This window comes from Cricetulus griseus, chromosome 9, assembly GCF_003668045.3.
Source record: "Cricetulus griseus strain 17A/GY chromosome 9, alternate assembly CriGri-PICRH-1.0, whole genome shotgun sequence".
In the NCBI taxonomy this organism is placed as follows: Eukaryota; Metazoa; Chordata; class Mammalia; order Rodentia; family Cricetidae; genus Cricetulus; species Cricetulus griseus.
The window spans coordinates 16,696,050-16,711,014 of NC_048602.1; positions in this window are offsets into that span (position 1 = coordinate 16,696,050).

Consider the following 14,965-nt stretch of genomic DNA (forward strand, 5'->3'; position numbering starts at 1 on the left):
CTTCTATCAAAACCCATCTTTGCAGATCGTCTTCCTATTAAGGGATTTTTTTTTATAAATTTTGTTCTCAGATAGTGTTCAGAGACTAAAAATACATTACACATCATTCTTGAAACAATAATTTTTATTTTGTCGTTCTGGGTGTTAAACCTAGAACCCTGTGTTAGGTTTTTGCTTAAATTAGAAAGAAAAGAAGAGGCACAAGATGAAACATGTGACTAAGAGAATACATTAACCAGTTTACTATATCATGGAGATCGAGTGAGAGAGAAATAGAAGAGAGGAGGAGAAGAGGCAGAGAGAGAGAGATAGAGAGAGATAGAGATAGAGATCGAAGAAGAGGGAGAAGAGAGAGAAGAAAGCATAAGTGGGCAGGGGTCTGTCTTTTAAAGGCGTCCTCTACACCTGCATGCAGACTTAGTTCCCATGGAACCCTGGGTGACGAGGGTACTGCCTGAGTGGATTCTGCCAGGTAACAGGGGCAGGCCAGCATAATGCCTGAACCTTTCACCCTGTGCATGCAAGATGAGGTCTTCCACTGAGCTCATGAATCATTCTCACTTCTTCCCTTTACTGTGTCAAGATGCTGCCTCAGAATCCTTGTCAACACAACACTCCCCTTTTCTCCTAAACAAGTCTGAAGTGTTACTTTATGCAAACAGTCTTTCATTCTCTGTGTCAGCCCCATTAGTAGGTTTCATGAAGCTGTCAATTAATTTCTACATTTCTCCCCTTGATTTTCTACTTTATTCCTCCCCTGCAGTTATTCATAACTGTTTACATAGCTTTCAGCTGTGCAGAGATTATAGATCAAGGGAAAGAAATATTTTCAGAGTGTTCAAGAGTTGGAACCCAAATACGTTCAGAGGTCTAGTGGATAGAAGAGTAGGAGGGGAGCAGGCCTAGAGTGGGAAGACTGTGAGGACATCTGACAAAGGCTGTCAAGTCCAAACAGCAGCCAATAACTGGCAGACAATTATAACAAGAATATAAATAAAAATTTTACAATACCATGTGTTCTCCATTGGCTTTCCGAAATCTCCACCTTGTCATAATACCCATTGCAGATGAAAATCTTAAAGGAACTATGATGGAGAGCATATTAGTTACTTTTCTGTTGCTATGCTGAAACACCATGACCAAGAAGACAACTTATATAAGAGAAAGCATTTAGTTGGGCTTTGATTCTAGAACAGTAGTTCTCACCCTGTGGGTTGGAACCCGTTTGGGGGGTCAACATACCAAATACCCTGCATATCAGATGTTTACATTGCCATTCATAACAGTAGCAAAGTTACAGTTATGAAGTAGCAACAGAGAGGCATCCAGGAGACCAAGTATTCCTCTAGGGGAAGACTAGGAGATGTGGCCTTGGAGGAATTATATCACTGGGTGTGGGCTTTGAGGTTTCAAAAGACTTGCACCATTTCAACTTAGCTCTGATTCCTGCTTGCCATTCAAAATGTGAGCTCTCAGCTAACCCTGCCAACATGATTTCACTTCACGATCATGGACTACAATCCTTAGTGGTTCTCGACCCTTTAACACAGTTCCTCATGTTGTGGTGGCCCCCAAGTATAAAATTATTTTGTTGATACCAAGTAGTTTTTGGTCAAAAGATATTATTTTTTTAATCATAAACCAGGACATCCTCATAACTGCATACCTCCAGGAACTACTTGGCCTGGATACTTGTGCACTCAGAGTTCATTGAACAGTAGCTGTCTGTGCCTCTGTTGGATGGGACATACACGGATGGCTGAAAAACTGGAAGACTCTTATCATACTGAGATACTGTAATGAGGAATTTCTCATAGTACTTCTGGTTCCCAAACGAATGCATGTGTCTGGATGTGTTTCTCAGACTTGAAAAAGAAGCAGATTCCAAAGGGAACCATGGTCAAGGGGATGGTTTGATTTAGGAGATGGTTTTCAGCAAGGTACAAGCTTCCCTTTGGCCTGATACTGTTTCTTAGAGCATCTGTTTTGCCTTAAGTGAGGGGTCCCTTTAGGGAATGCTTTAAAGGAAGCTATTATTTTCATCAGGTTTCCCCCTCACTCTGCCGTGTGGTTCAGTAGAGGCTAGAGATATCAGCTTGTGCATGGGCATGCCGCCTCTTAGGAGCACTAATTTACCAAGAATGAGCATGGATACCTTGTTGTATGAATATGCATTCTTTGGGTATATGCCCAAAAGAGGAATTGCTGGATCTTTTTTTAAAATTTTTATTCTTTTATTAGTTCAAATTAGGAACAAGCTTGATTCAGATGTCAATCCCTTCTCCCTCTCCCTCCCTTCCCCCCCAACATCCACCTGCCCCTAGCCATCCCCCCTCCACTCCCCAGGCAGGATAAGGCCCTCAAAAGGGGCTCCCCAAAGTCTACCACATCACCCTGGGCCAGGCCTAGGCCCTTCCCCATGTGTCCAGGCCAAGAGAGCATCCCTTCACAAGGGATGGGCTCTCAAATTCCCTTCTTTTTTTTTTAAGACTTTACATATTTAATACAGTGCTTTACCCCTGTACAAATGGAAAAAATTACATTCACATTTCTAGACCAATATGGCTGTAAATTTTTATACAATGCCAACTCAACACGGTAAACTGGGATACTTTTTTCCAAAGTTGACAGCACAGCTGAAGTTTCCAAAACTTCAAATTATATATATATGTATATGTATTTATATTTATATAAAAAGACCAATAATGGCAGTATGTTATGCATCAATAGCAACAACAGCTTTTCCAGGTTCTGCGGTAATTTGAACAAAATTGTAGAGACATCCAGCACACTCCATTTAAAAAAAAGTAAAAAACAAAATCCCAGAAAACAGCACAGTTCTATTTCTCTTGTGGTACCCGGCACCATTTTTTTAAATTGGCTTTTCAATCATCATCTGGAAGGAAACCATTCTGAGCAACATCATTAAAAACAGCTCTGATAAAGCACAGTCTCTACTATGTATCATAAAGCAGGTCCACATATGAGTGAGTACATATCATGTTTGTCTTTTTGAGATTGGGTTACCTTGCTCAGAATGGTTTCTTCGAGTTCCATCCATTTTCCTGCAAATTTCAAGATTCCATTGCTTTTTTTCCTCTGAGTAGTACTCCATTGTGTAAATTTACCACATTTTCTCTATCCATTCTTTGGTTGAGGGGCGTCTAGGCTACTTCTGGTTTCTGGCTATTACAAATAGTGCTGCTATAAACATTGTTGTATCAATGTGCTTCTTTTGGGTATATGCCTAGGAGTGGAATTGCTGGATCTTGTTGTAGACTGATTCCCATTTTCCTGAGGAGTCACCATACTGATTTCGAAAGTGGATGTACAAGTTTACACTCCCACCAGAAGTGCAGGAGTGCTCCCCTTTCTCCACATCCTCTCCAGCATAAGTTATCATTGGTGTTTTTGATTTTAGTCATTCTGAATGGAGTAAGATGGTATCTAACAGTTGTTTTGAATTGCATTTCCCTGATGTCTAAGGATTTTGAGCACTTCCTTAAGTGATTTCAGCCATTTTAGATTCCTCTGTTGAGAATTCTCTATTTAGTTCTGCACCCTACTTTTTAAATTTCATTGTTGGATGTTTTGGTGCCTAGCTTCTTGTATATTTGGGATATCAACCCTCTGTCAGATGTGGGGGTGGTGAATATCTTTTCCCAGTCTGTGGGCTGCAGTTTTGTCTTATTTACTGTGTCCTTTGTCTTACAGAAGCTTCTCAGTTTCAGGAGGACCCATTTATTAATTGTTGATCTCAATGTTTATGCTACTGGTGTTATGTTCAGGAAGGTGTCTTCTGTACCAATTTGTTCAAGGGTATCTCTTACTTTCTTTTCTAAGAGGTTAAGTGTGGCTGGGTTTATTTTGAGGTCTTTGATCCATTTGGACTTTAGTTTTGTGTATGGTGATAGATATGGACCTGTCTGCAATCTTCTACATGTCTGAATCAAGTTGTGCCAGCACCATTTGTTGAAGATGCTTTCTTTTTTTCCATTGTATGAATTTAGCTTCTTTGTCAAAAATCAGGTGATTGTAGGTGTGTGGGTTAATATGAGGGTTGTGATTTTTTCATTGGTCTAGCTGTCTACTTTTGTGCCAATACCAAGCTGTTTTCAGGACTGTGGCTCTGTAAGAGAGCTTAAAGTCAGGGATGGTGATGCCTCCAGAATTCCTTTATTGTACAGAGTTGTTTTAGCTGTCCTGGTTTTTTTTTTTGTTTTTCCACATAAAGTTGTGTATTGTTCTTTCAAGATCTGTGAAAACCTTCATGGGATTTTGATGTGGATCATGCTGTACCTGTAGATTGCTTTTGGCAAGATTGGCATTTTTACTATGTTGATGCTACCTATCCAAGAACATGGAAAATCTTTCAATTTTCTGGTATCTTCTTTTTTGGTTAGCATTACCCCAAGATATGCTATGTTGTTTATGGCTATTGTGAAGGGTGATGTTTCTCTGATTTCTTTCTCATTGCATGTATCAGCTGTATATAGTAGAGCTACTGATTTTTTTAGTTAATTTTGTATCCTGCTACTTTGCTGAAGGTGTTTATCAGCTTTAGGAGTTCCCTGGTAGATTTTTTGGGTCACTTATGTAGACTATCATATAATCTGCAAATAGTGAAAGTTTGACTTATTCCTTTCCAATTTGTATCCCCTTGATCTCCTTTACTAGTCTTATTGCTCTAGCTAGAATTTCACATACAATATTAAAGACATATGGATGGAATGTTCTATAGATGTCTATTAAACCAAAATGGGTCATAACTTCTGTTAGATTCTTTGTTTCTTTTTTAAGTTTCTGTCTGGTGCTCCTGTCTAGTGGTCAAAGCAGGGTGTTGAAGCCCTCTAATTTAAGTGTGTGAGGTTTTATGTGTGGTTTGAGCTTTAGTAATGTTTCTTTTACAAATGTGGGTACCTTAGTATTTGGGGCATAGATGTTTAGGATTGAGACTTTATCTTGATGGACTTTTCCTGTGAGGATTATGAAATGCTCTTCTTCATCTCTTTTGATTGATTTTAGTTTGAAGTCCAATTTGCTAGATATTAGGTTTGCTACCTTTGCTTGTTTTTTGGGTCCACATGGTTGGAAAATCTTTTCTCAACTCTTTACTCTGAGGTAATGTCTGTCTTTGAAGTTGAGGTGTCTTTCTTGTATACTGCAAAAGGATGGATTCTATCTTCATATCCATTGTGTTTGCCTGTTTCTTTTTATAGGCAAGTTAAGACAATTGACATTGAGGGATATTAATGTCCATTGATTTTTGGTTTTTGTTTCTTTGGATTTATTGTTGGTGGTGTTATTATGTGTGGATTTCCCCCTCTTTTTTTCTTTTGGTGTTTGGTAAAGTGGGATTATCTACTGCCTTTGTTTTTGTGAGTGAAGTTATCTTCGTTGGATTGGAGTTTTCCTTCTAGTACTTTCTGTAGGGCTGGATTTGTACAAGAAAGGGGTGATGGCAGGATTCAGGCAGGAGCAGAGGGGACACACACCACAGCAGAGGTCAGGATAGAGGGGCAACCAAGAGTGAGGTGTTTCTGGGCTCAGGGAGGTCCTTCTTGTCTTCGAGAGTCCACTCTATGCCAGGAGCTGGCCCAGAAAGATCCAAGAAAGGGATGATGGCTGGAGTTGGTTGTGAGAAGAGGGGACACTCACCTCAGCCACTAAATATTTTATTTTGTCTCTTATTTTATTATTGATGCCTTTCAAACAAAACAAAAAGCCAAAAATAATGCCTCACTCTGTTGACATTGCTGGTCTCCATCTTAAGAAATGCTGCTCCAATCAATGGTACAGCAGCCTGCACTGTAGACACAGACTGCCATACCTCAGTGATAGTGTGGTAAATGTCACTGTATTCTGAGTTTCATTTTTGAGCTGTTAATTTTTGTCTATGATATACAATTAAAAATTTATGTTATTGCATATACTGATACTTTAATGAACTTTTTATTTCTAATCATATTTGTGTGGATGTGTTCTCTTTCTCTATTTGATTACTTTTAAATTATGTATATGTTGTGTATTTATGTAGCAATATGTGTACATTAGTGGGCATTGTGTCACAGATCACCAAGAGATAGCTATATCTAGTTTAAGTTGCCTGATCTAGGCTTCCTCTGCAAGAGTGACAAGCTCTCTTAATGCTGAGCCATTTTCCAGCCCTAGATATTTTTTGAATTTAGAAGATTATGTCCTTTGCAAATAGATACTGTTTATCTTAATTTTGAAGTAGAAAAACATAGAAGAAATAAGTGTACCTAGTGTTTATTTTGTTCCTGGATTTTCCTGATAGCAAGCTTCAGTACAATGTACAGTAATAATGCCAAGTCTTGGCATACTTGTCTCATTTCTTTTGGGTGGTATCTTTTATTGGTCTTTGTGTGTGTATGTATGTGTCTGTGTGTATGCATGTTCACATACAACATGTATTTACAAGTGGACAACACAGATTAACCTGTGGTGTTTTTCAAGTGGCATCCTCCTTGTTTACGTTTTCAATTAAAATTTAATTTTATGAATATGGCTTTTTGCCTATATGTCTTTGCAACACCTCAGTTCCTGGTACCTGCTGAGGACAGAAGCAGGCACTGGGTCTCCTAGAAATGGCCTCATTGAAGGCTGTGAGATACCATGTGTCTGCAAGGAATTGAACCCAGGTACTGTGGAAAAGCAGCCACCTTTGAGCCATCTCACTAGACATAACCCCCTTGATTTTTTTGTTTGCATTTTTTGCTTTGACAGAGTATCTCAATGGAACCCGAGTCTCACAGATTTGGCTGAGTGACAGGACACGGGGCTCAAGAGATATAATTTTCTAGACTTGCTAATGTTGTAAATTGTAAGCACACACCTCTATGCTTGTTACTTTTTGTTGTTGTATTGTTTTTCAAGACATGTCTTCTCTGTGTAGTTCTGGCTGTCTTAGAAGTCACTCTATATGCTCAGCTCTGCACAAGTGCTAGGATTAAAAGCATGTAACGCCATTGGTCCATCCTCAGTTTTTATATAGATTATAGGTATTGAAATCAGTTACATAATAACCTAGCAGCAATCACAGCCTGGGCTGTTTGCCCAGTTCAGTTTGTTTCATTTTTAACCTCCAGCAAACTATTAAACTTTTTAATAAAACATATGATGCTTTGTGGTTCATTTTAATGTGAAGAAATTTTATTTCAGGATCGAACTTGTAAATTAAAACATTTATTTTTTATTATATTCTTGTTTTATTTTATTATCCTTTTCTTCATGAAATTTTGTTTAGTGTGTGCATCACATCAGGATTATTGTGGGGAAAACAGGAATCCACTGACCTTCAAGAAGACATGGGGACATTCGAGGATAAGCACAACAAAAGCCCAAGAGGACCACCACACTTACATTGCACATGCGCAGTGAGTACTATATACTCCATGAAATGTCAGTTATGCCACAGGAAGAAGGAGTATGCTTGTGTTTATCAGTGTTGCTTAGCAACGGCTGCTCCATAACTGTTTCTGTTAGACTGGTCAAGCCAGAGCCTCTCACTTGTGGGAGTCTTGGAGTTTGGCTCTGGTTTTTAGACAGTCAATGTTTAAAAGCTCCTCATTTGATACAATTATTTACTCCTGAGCTACAGAAAGGTGGTCACAGAGATGTTCTCCACCCTGAGGAAGGTCTTCTGCTTTAACAAGGAGCCAAGAACACCCTTGGGCTTCTGTGATTGCCCAAGTGGTGAAAGGCGGAAATTTTTCTGGTGTGGCAGTACAAGTAGTGAGGACAGATCCCGCCAGCCATATGACCCAGAAAATACTTTTCATGAGGCAGTGTGTATGGGGAAACTGAAAGAAGCCCTGCACCTGCTGGCAAACAAAAATTTTAAAATAAATCATAAGGACACAGGGAAAAGGTAAGCACAGCTGGCAGCCAGGGCTGAGGGGCCCTGAGGAAATTGGGGATGGGCGAATCCTACCTATCCTAGCTCAACTGAGGGCAACAAGGGTTCAGCCCAGTGGTTGGAATTTCCTCAGTTCATTGCCAAACTCTTTTTTTCTTTTTTTCCTTTATTACTACTCATATTTATATATCCATACCTCCAGTCCCTTGCCCTCCCATCCTCCCCCAAAACTCCCCCACTACGCATTTCCAACCCCCTCCCCAGGGACAGTGAGGCCCTCCACAGGGGACCAAACTCTTTTTACAAGGCTATAATTTCTGTATATTCTATCAATTTAACTAATGTCAGATATGAACTATACTTTTCAGGCTTGAAATACCATACTCATTTCCTTTGATACGAAGTTTAGGTTTTGCTGTTGATACTTTTCAGTTTTTGTGAATAGTACTGGTACGATTTCCCTAGTACAGACACTATGGATGACATGTATACCTTGATACCTTCTGTATCAAGAATGCTCTGAAGTGATGGCAGTCATTGTTGTGCATTATGAAATGTAAATGTCTTTTCAATTTTAGATGAATTAAAATGAGAGAAAAACCAAATAACAAGCTCATTGTTGTGTCATATCTACAATCCAAGTTACCTGGTCACTGAGGCAGCAGGAGAATAATTTTAAAGCAGAAGATGTCTCAAGTTTTGAAGAGATTACCTTAGACTCTAAAATATATACTCTTTAATACATTGAAAAATAGATATAGCAGAAGTAACATTGACTTAAAATGTGTTTATTATTGTGTTAGCATTAATAATTTAAATATCTGAAAGATGCTCGGCTGTTGTTCAAGAATATTTTCTGAATAGTTGCAAAGTGTTGTAACTAATGCACCCTAACTTGATAGAATCATTCCTTTGACACCCATTTTATGGACAAGAAACAATAACACAGAAAGGCTGATAAGTAGTTAGTTGATAATGGAGTCTAGAGCAGGATGAAAATTCAAGAAGAGTTCAAGCCAATAGTCATGTTTTCTGTTCAAATAGGCTGCTGTTAACTACATAGATAAGTGACAGAGTACATATCTAGGCTGCAACAGCTATAGGTTTTATTCACACTGTCATAAAATTATTGTATAGTAAATCTTTCTAATATAGCAAATTATAAGAACAAAAATATAAGTATAGAATGAAGTTCAGTATTTATTTATGGGTCAGTGGAGTTAAGTGTTCCACACTATTTCTAAATCCATGAGTATTTCTGTAGGGTGACATAGTGCCTAAGATTTTAATAAAAATGCTTCTCATTATAAGAAACTATAAAAATGAAAAATATAATTATAGTATGAATTTGATGTCTATATATGGGTCACTGGTGTTAATTGTTCTACACTGTTTCTAAATACACGAGTGAGCCTATATGTTGACATAGTGCCTGTAAATTTCATAAGTGCTTCTCATTTCCACAGAACTGCACTCCACTTCGCTTGCTTCTATGGGCATCTTCATCTGGTTTATTTCCTGTTATTTACTGGCAGTGAAATAAATGCCCTTGATAAGAAGAAGTGCACACCATTAATGAAGGTAATTCAAAGATTGAGTTTCAGTAATTGCATTGACCTAAGAGGTTGGGATGAAAGTAAAATTAATACAACTTAAATTATGAATGTTGGGGGAAGCTTATTTTGAATTTGTTGATTCCACGGTATTTTCCTTGTCAAAATATCCACAGGCTGTACAGAGCAGAGAGGCACAGATTGTCTCTGTCCTCCTTGGTCACGGAGCTGATCTGAATATTAAAGATTGCAGTGGAGATTCAGCAATACACCAGGCAGTATATTCAGACAGCCTAGATATATTGAGCAATCTTCATGATTTTGGGGGAGATATTGAAGAGAAAAGAAAGGTAAAGATTTTTGTGAATCAAATTCCCAAGTATTTGGAAACCATGTGATTTCTAAATGTCATGTATAAGGCCAATTTTACATGTTGAGGAGTTCAAGAACTCTTTGAAATTACTTGATTGATATTCATTTAAATATTGAAATTAGGTTATTGTTTGTTTGCTTTTTAATGCATTGAATCCAGTGTATGCTGCCCATATACTCTTGGGTGTATGGCCATCCACTGGAGGTTGTTCAGTCCACCCAGGCCACACTTTTAATTGAAAAGGACTGTCCCCTCCCAGCAGCTATAAACTGTCACTAAGATCTCAGAGAAGAGCAGAATTTCATGGGAAATTCTGTTTGCATAGTGAAATTTTGTATCACTTGAGCTTTCATAGGTCTTGTGAATGCTCTCACAGTGACTATGACATCATATGAATACTGACACGTCTGTGCCCAGGAGTTACTGTTTCTCTTAGTCATCCATTTTCCTGGCTCTTACAGGCTTCACCATGATCTTCTACAGTGACCCCAAGATTTGACAGGAGGGTTGTATCTGTGATGAAGGAAGATGGGTGGGACAGTTGAGGTTGCATTTGGAAAGTAGTCAAGGGAAACTGGTGAATGTGTTCAAATTGTATTAAATGGACCTCTCAGTAATGGTTTCTTGGGGGTGGGTGGGGGATAAATGTTGATTTGTTTGAGAGAAGTATTAGAGAATATAGCTTTCTTGTATGGAGCCATGGAAAGTATTTGCAAAAATAGATAATGTGGGGAGATGTTTATTTGACTTAGAGTTCCAGGCTGCTGTATATTACTGTGAAAATGACATGTGCAGGATCTTGAGACAGCTCTGCACACATTGTCTGTCCTCTAGAGATGAAGAAATGAATGAGCTCAGGCAGCCTGTTTGCTTGGCTATGTCTTTAAAACGAGAAGAGCCATGTTCCCAAATTGGGTGATGGTGCCATAAACTAGGGCCTTTGGTTCAGTTCATTACTTATCCATCAAGACTTTGTCCCACAGGCACACCCATGGAACAAACTGAGATAGACAATTCCTCAGCTGAAACTCTCTAGGTCACACTGGTTGGTTTCCTGGCAATTAAAATATTAACCATGAAGACTTACTGCATTTGGGAATTCATGGTAATCACTATCGTCTTTAAGGTTAAAAGATTAATGTAGAAGCTGCATAAGGCAGAAATGATTTCCTCTGATTTAAAAGAAGTCTGGTCTTGGCTGAGATAGCATAGCAGCTGGATATAGCTTTGTCCATGGTATCAGAATCTTGTAACCCTTCCTCTTCATATCTTCACAGCATCACAGCATCACAGTTAGCAGCCTCTTGAGAAACTCAGAGTAGTTGTACCCCACAGTGTCTACATACCAATATCTCACCCAGAAAGCATCCCCCAAAAGAGTCAGTAGCTCTGCTAGGATATAAACCACTTGAGCCCGTGGGTGATATTTCACCTTCAAACTGCTATTGTGATGGGAATTATTGCAACTAAAGCATGGTAGATTTCACTACCTGCAATTGATTAGCATGCATCCATTGGTAAACCTGTATCAAACGTTAACCTTATAAAAAAAAACAAAACAAAGAGTATGGAACAGTGCAGTCCATTCATACCCCGAATCAAGTGTGCACTCAAACTCCAGGAGAATTTTAGAAACCTGGCTTCATCCTGATTGTAACAAGTCAAATCCTTTCTCCTTTAGCCCCTTTGATGGAATGGTTCCCTGCAGGAGGCACCTCTAGGATCCAACATTCATGTGTGTTCTATTTGTTAACAAACCAGTGCAGTATTTCCCCATTTCATCTGTTTTGCCTATATGAGTTTTAGTCTGTCTTGTTTCATGGTGCTTTTGAAATTAATTTATGATGTCTGAAGATTTGTTCTCTCCATTGGTAGTTTGCAGAGAATCCTCGGATTCTTTGGGAGCAATCCTTGGTAAAAATTCTTGGGTTAGTTCCGGGTTTCTTCCTTCTAATCCTTTCTAAAAAGTATTTGGTGTCATTTCTAACAAGATCAGTCAAGTGATTGGAAGAAACCGAGAGCAGTGGCAACAGCTTATAATGTTTGGGAAATAACGTCAGGGAAGGTTTTCCTTGCCTGGCACTAGCCAGTTTGTTAGTTTTGTAGTTGGAGAAGGCTTTTTGATGCTTTGTGACATCACTGCATATAAACTAGAATATATCATTTTAATGTTACTGATAATGTTACTGATAATCCTAACTCCATGGTAGACTTCCTATATTCATTTATTTAGCTAAGGTTTCAGTATGTAGCACAGACTTACCCAGAAGTCATTATTCTCCTTGAAAACCTTTTATTATCTTAATAGGATAGTAAGTGTGCCTTCATTTCTGAATCATCTAATGTTTGAAATGTTTTTAAATTATTGGTTCATTTTGACAAGTGTTTAAGTTGTTTTCAAACCACAATATAAATGGGAAATGAAGCAATGCCTTTCTCGTGACTAAATCCCAATTACAAAGATCTGTGTGCACTAGCTTAAGTAAAAGGGACTTAGATGCAACAGTTATTACAATTCAGCGAGTCAGAGTATAACAGGATTGTATACCTGGAGAAAATGCCCAAAGGCCCATGGGTGTCTATACAAAATTGGGACAACTACAATATAACACCCACATTTTAGGACCAGGTGACATTGACAAAGAGGCTCTAAAAATCCCCATGAATGCAAAGGAGTGACCCCAACCAAGAATATAAGCAATAGTGGTGACGGTACATTAAATGCCCTTTCCCTTCTCTACCTTTAATGCCATCCTAGAGCCTTCATGCAGTAACTGCTGGAAGAAGAATCAGAGATTTATATCTAAGCACTGAACCCTACTCCAGTTGTAGGAGTGATGAGCAAAGGATTCAAGGCCATCTTGGGGAAACCAAGAGAAACAGCTGAAATGACCAAGTGGGATCTCCCAGACTGCAGACTGACAGCTAGGGAACCTGCATAAGCTCAACTAGGGCCTCTGAATGTGGGTGTCCGTTGGGTGGCTTGGACAATCTATCGGGCCACTAGCAGTGGAATCGTTATTTATCCTTAGTGCATGAATGGGCTTTGGGAGGCCATTCCCTATGGAGAGATACTATCTCAGCCTAGATATATGTGGGAGGACCTAGGTCCTACTACAAATTATGTGACAAACCTTGATGAACCCCCATGAGGAATGGAGGGGGCTGGTGAGATGGGAAGATGGTGGGGGAATGGGAAGACAGAATGGAGAGGGAACTGGGATTTATATAAAATATGATTGTTTTTAATTTAAATAAAATTAATTTAAAAAAAATCAGATGTCCTGTGGCAAGAATGACTTTTGCAAGATAATGTCTTCTGGTATGAAACGGATATTGCATCTATGACGTCTCAGTTATATGGTTACCTAAAGTAGACCTGCACGATGAAAACACCAGTTGACATGCAAACACTGATGGGTGAAACTTCAGAACTCCATTCCTAAATGAAGAGTTGCAACTATCAAAGATTGATGAGGGAAGAATTTAACTTTCTCCAGGGATAATCTCTAAATTCCCCAATATGTTTTCCAACCATCATGTCCAGCCTTACACACACACACACACACACACACACACACACAAAAAAAAAAAAAAAAACAGAGATACGGGAGTAAATGAGATACAGAGACATGCAGAAATAGACGTGTAACAAGAATGGAATTAGTAATTTGTCTGTGTATACATGTGTATGACTGTGATAAACAAGATATCCTGAATTGGAGAGGGGAATGGAGAACAGATGGAGTTAGCATTATGAGGGGGGGGAACAAACTATGTCTCATGTAGAAAATTATCTAATAAATAATTTAAATAGAAAGTCTTTAAAATGATATATTGTTTTTTAAATGCTAAGGTTGTTTTCCACTTATAAAATGGACAGAATTCATTTCAAGTAATGAATCAAAATACTTTGAGGACTTGTTCATTTTGAGTTCATTACATGGGTGACCTATTCAGAGAAAGAGGCTGACATTGTTACAAAAAGTCCTTCCTCAATGGAGAATCAAGCAGAGTTTCCTCTGTGTCCTCAGCAAATTCCACAGCAATCCAAATCTCTGAGAATTGTCTCTCTTAAACAACTTCTGCTGTTGTCAATATTTGCCCTACAGAAGTTTTGCCAAACCCCCTTCGCAGATCAGCTATTATGTACCAGACAATCCCACTACTTTGTCATAAAGCTTAATTGAATTTTTTCTGTTGGGAAATGGTACATCTGCCACATAAGTGCCTTTTGAAAAGCAGGAGAACTTCTGACACAGAGAAAAATATTTTGGTCAGCCACGTAACTAAGGATTGAACATCTGAGTTACTGTTTGACGGTTTGGACCTGTTTAGTTAGACTCTCAAGGAAGTGTGACGTGACTCCAAAATACATTGATAAATTCTGTGACACGAACAAATGTCCAAGGGTTTTTCATGAGTTTAGGAATGGAATTGGGGGCCTGTGACATCTGTAGGCAGGGTTGGATAATTGCAAACTTGAGGAAAATAGAATGTACATAAAGCAGAAAAGGATATTAGCAAAGGGCAGTACTGGCACAGGCCTTTAATCCTAGCATTCAGAGGCAGACACAGGCAAATCTCTGTGAGTTCAAGGCCAGCCGGGTCTACACAGCAAGTACCAGGTTGGTCTCCAAAGGTACAGAGAAACCTAGTTTCAAAAAATGACAAGAAAGAAAGAAAGTAAAATTATGACCTTGCTGTCAAGTCTACACTAAACAGGTTCACAGGGCTACTACATGGTTTCTAGTTCAGCTGAGAAAAATGCAGTATTGTGAATAATGATTGATATCATTATAGGATGGATTTACCCCACTGCTGCTAGCATTACGAGAAAGGAAGCTCCTCATTACAGAATATCTAATCACACATGGGGCAAATATTCATGCACGTGATAAATATAAAAGGTATTATATTTTGATTTTTAAAACACTGCTGTGGATATAGTCTAGAATAGTAAAAAGTCACTTAATTTAGATTTATTAAGTGAATTACTAGAAAAGATCATCAAAATGTCAGCTACTTATCTGAAAAATGTCTAATCCATTAATGATCATAGGAATGTATGATGTATCCTCAGATTTATATTCCCTATGATAATGAGAGGCTTTCTTATTTAGATTTTTATTTTGATTGACATATAATCATCTATGAGCT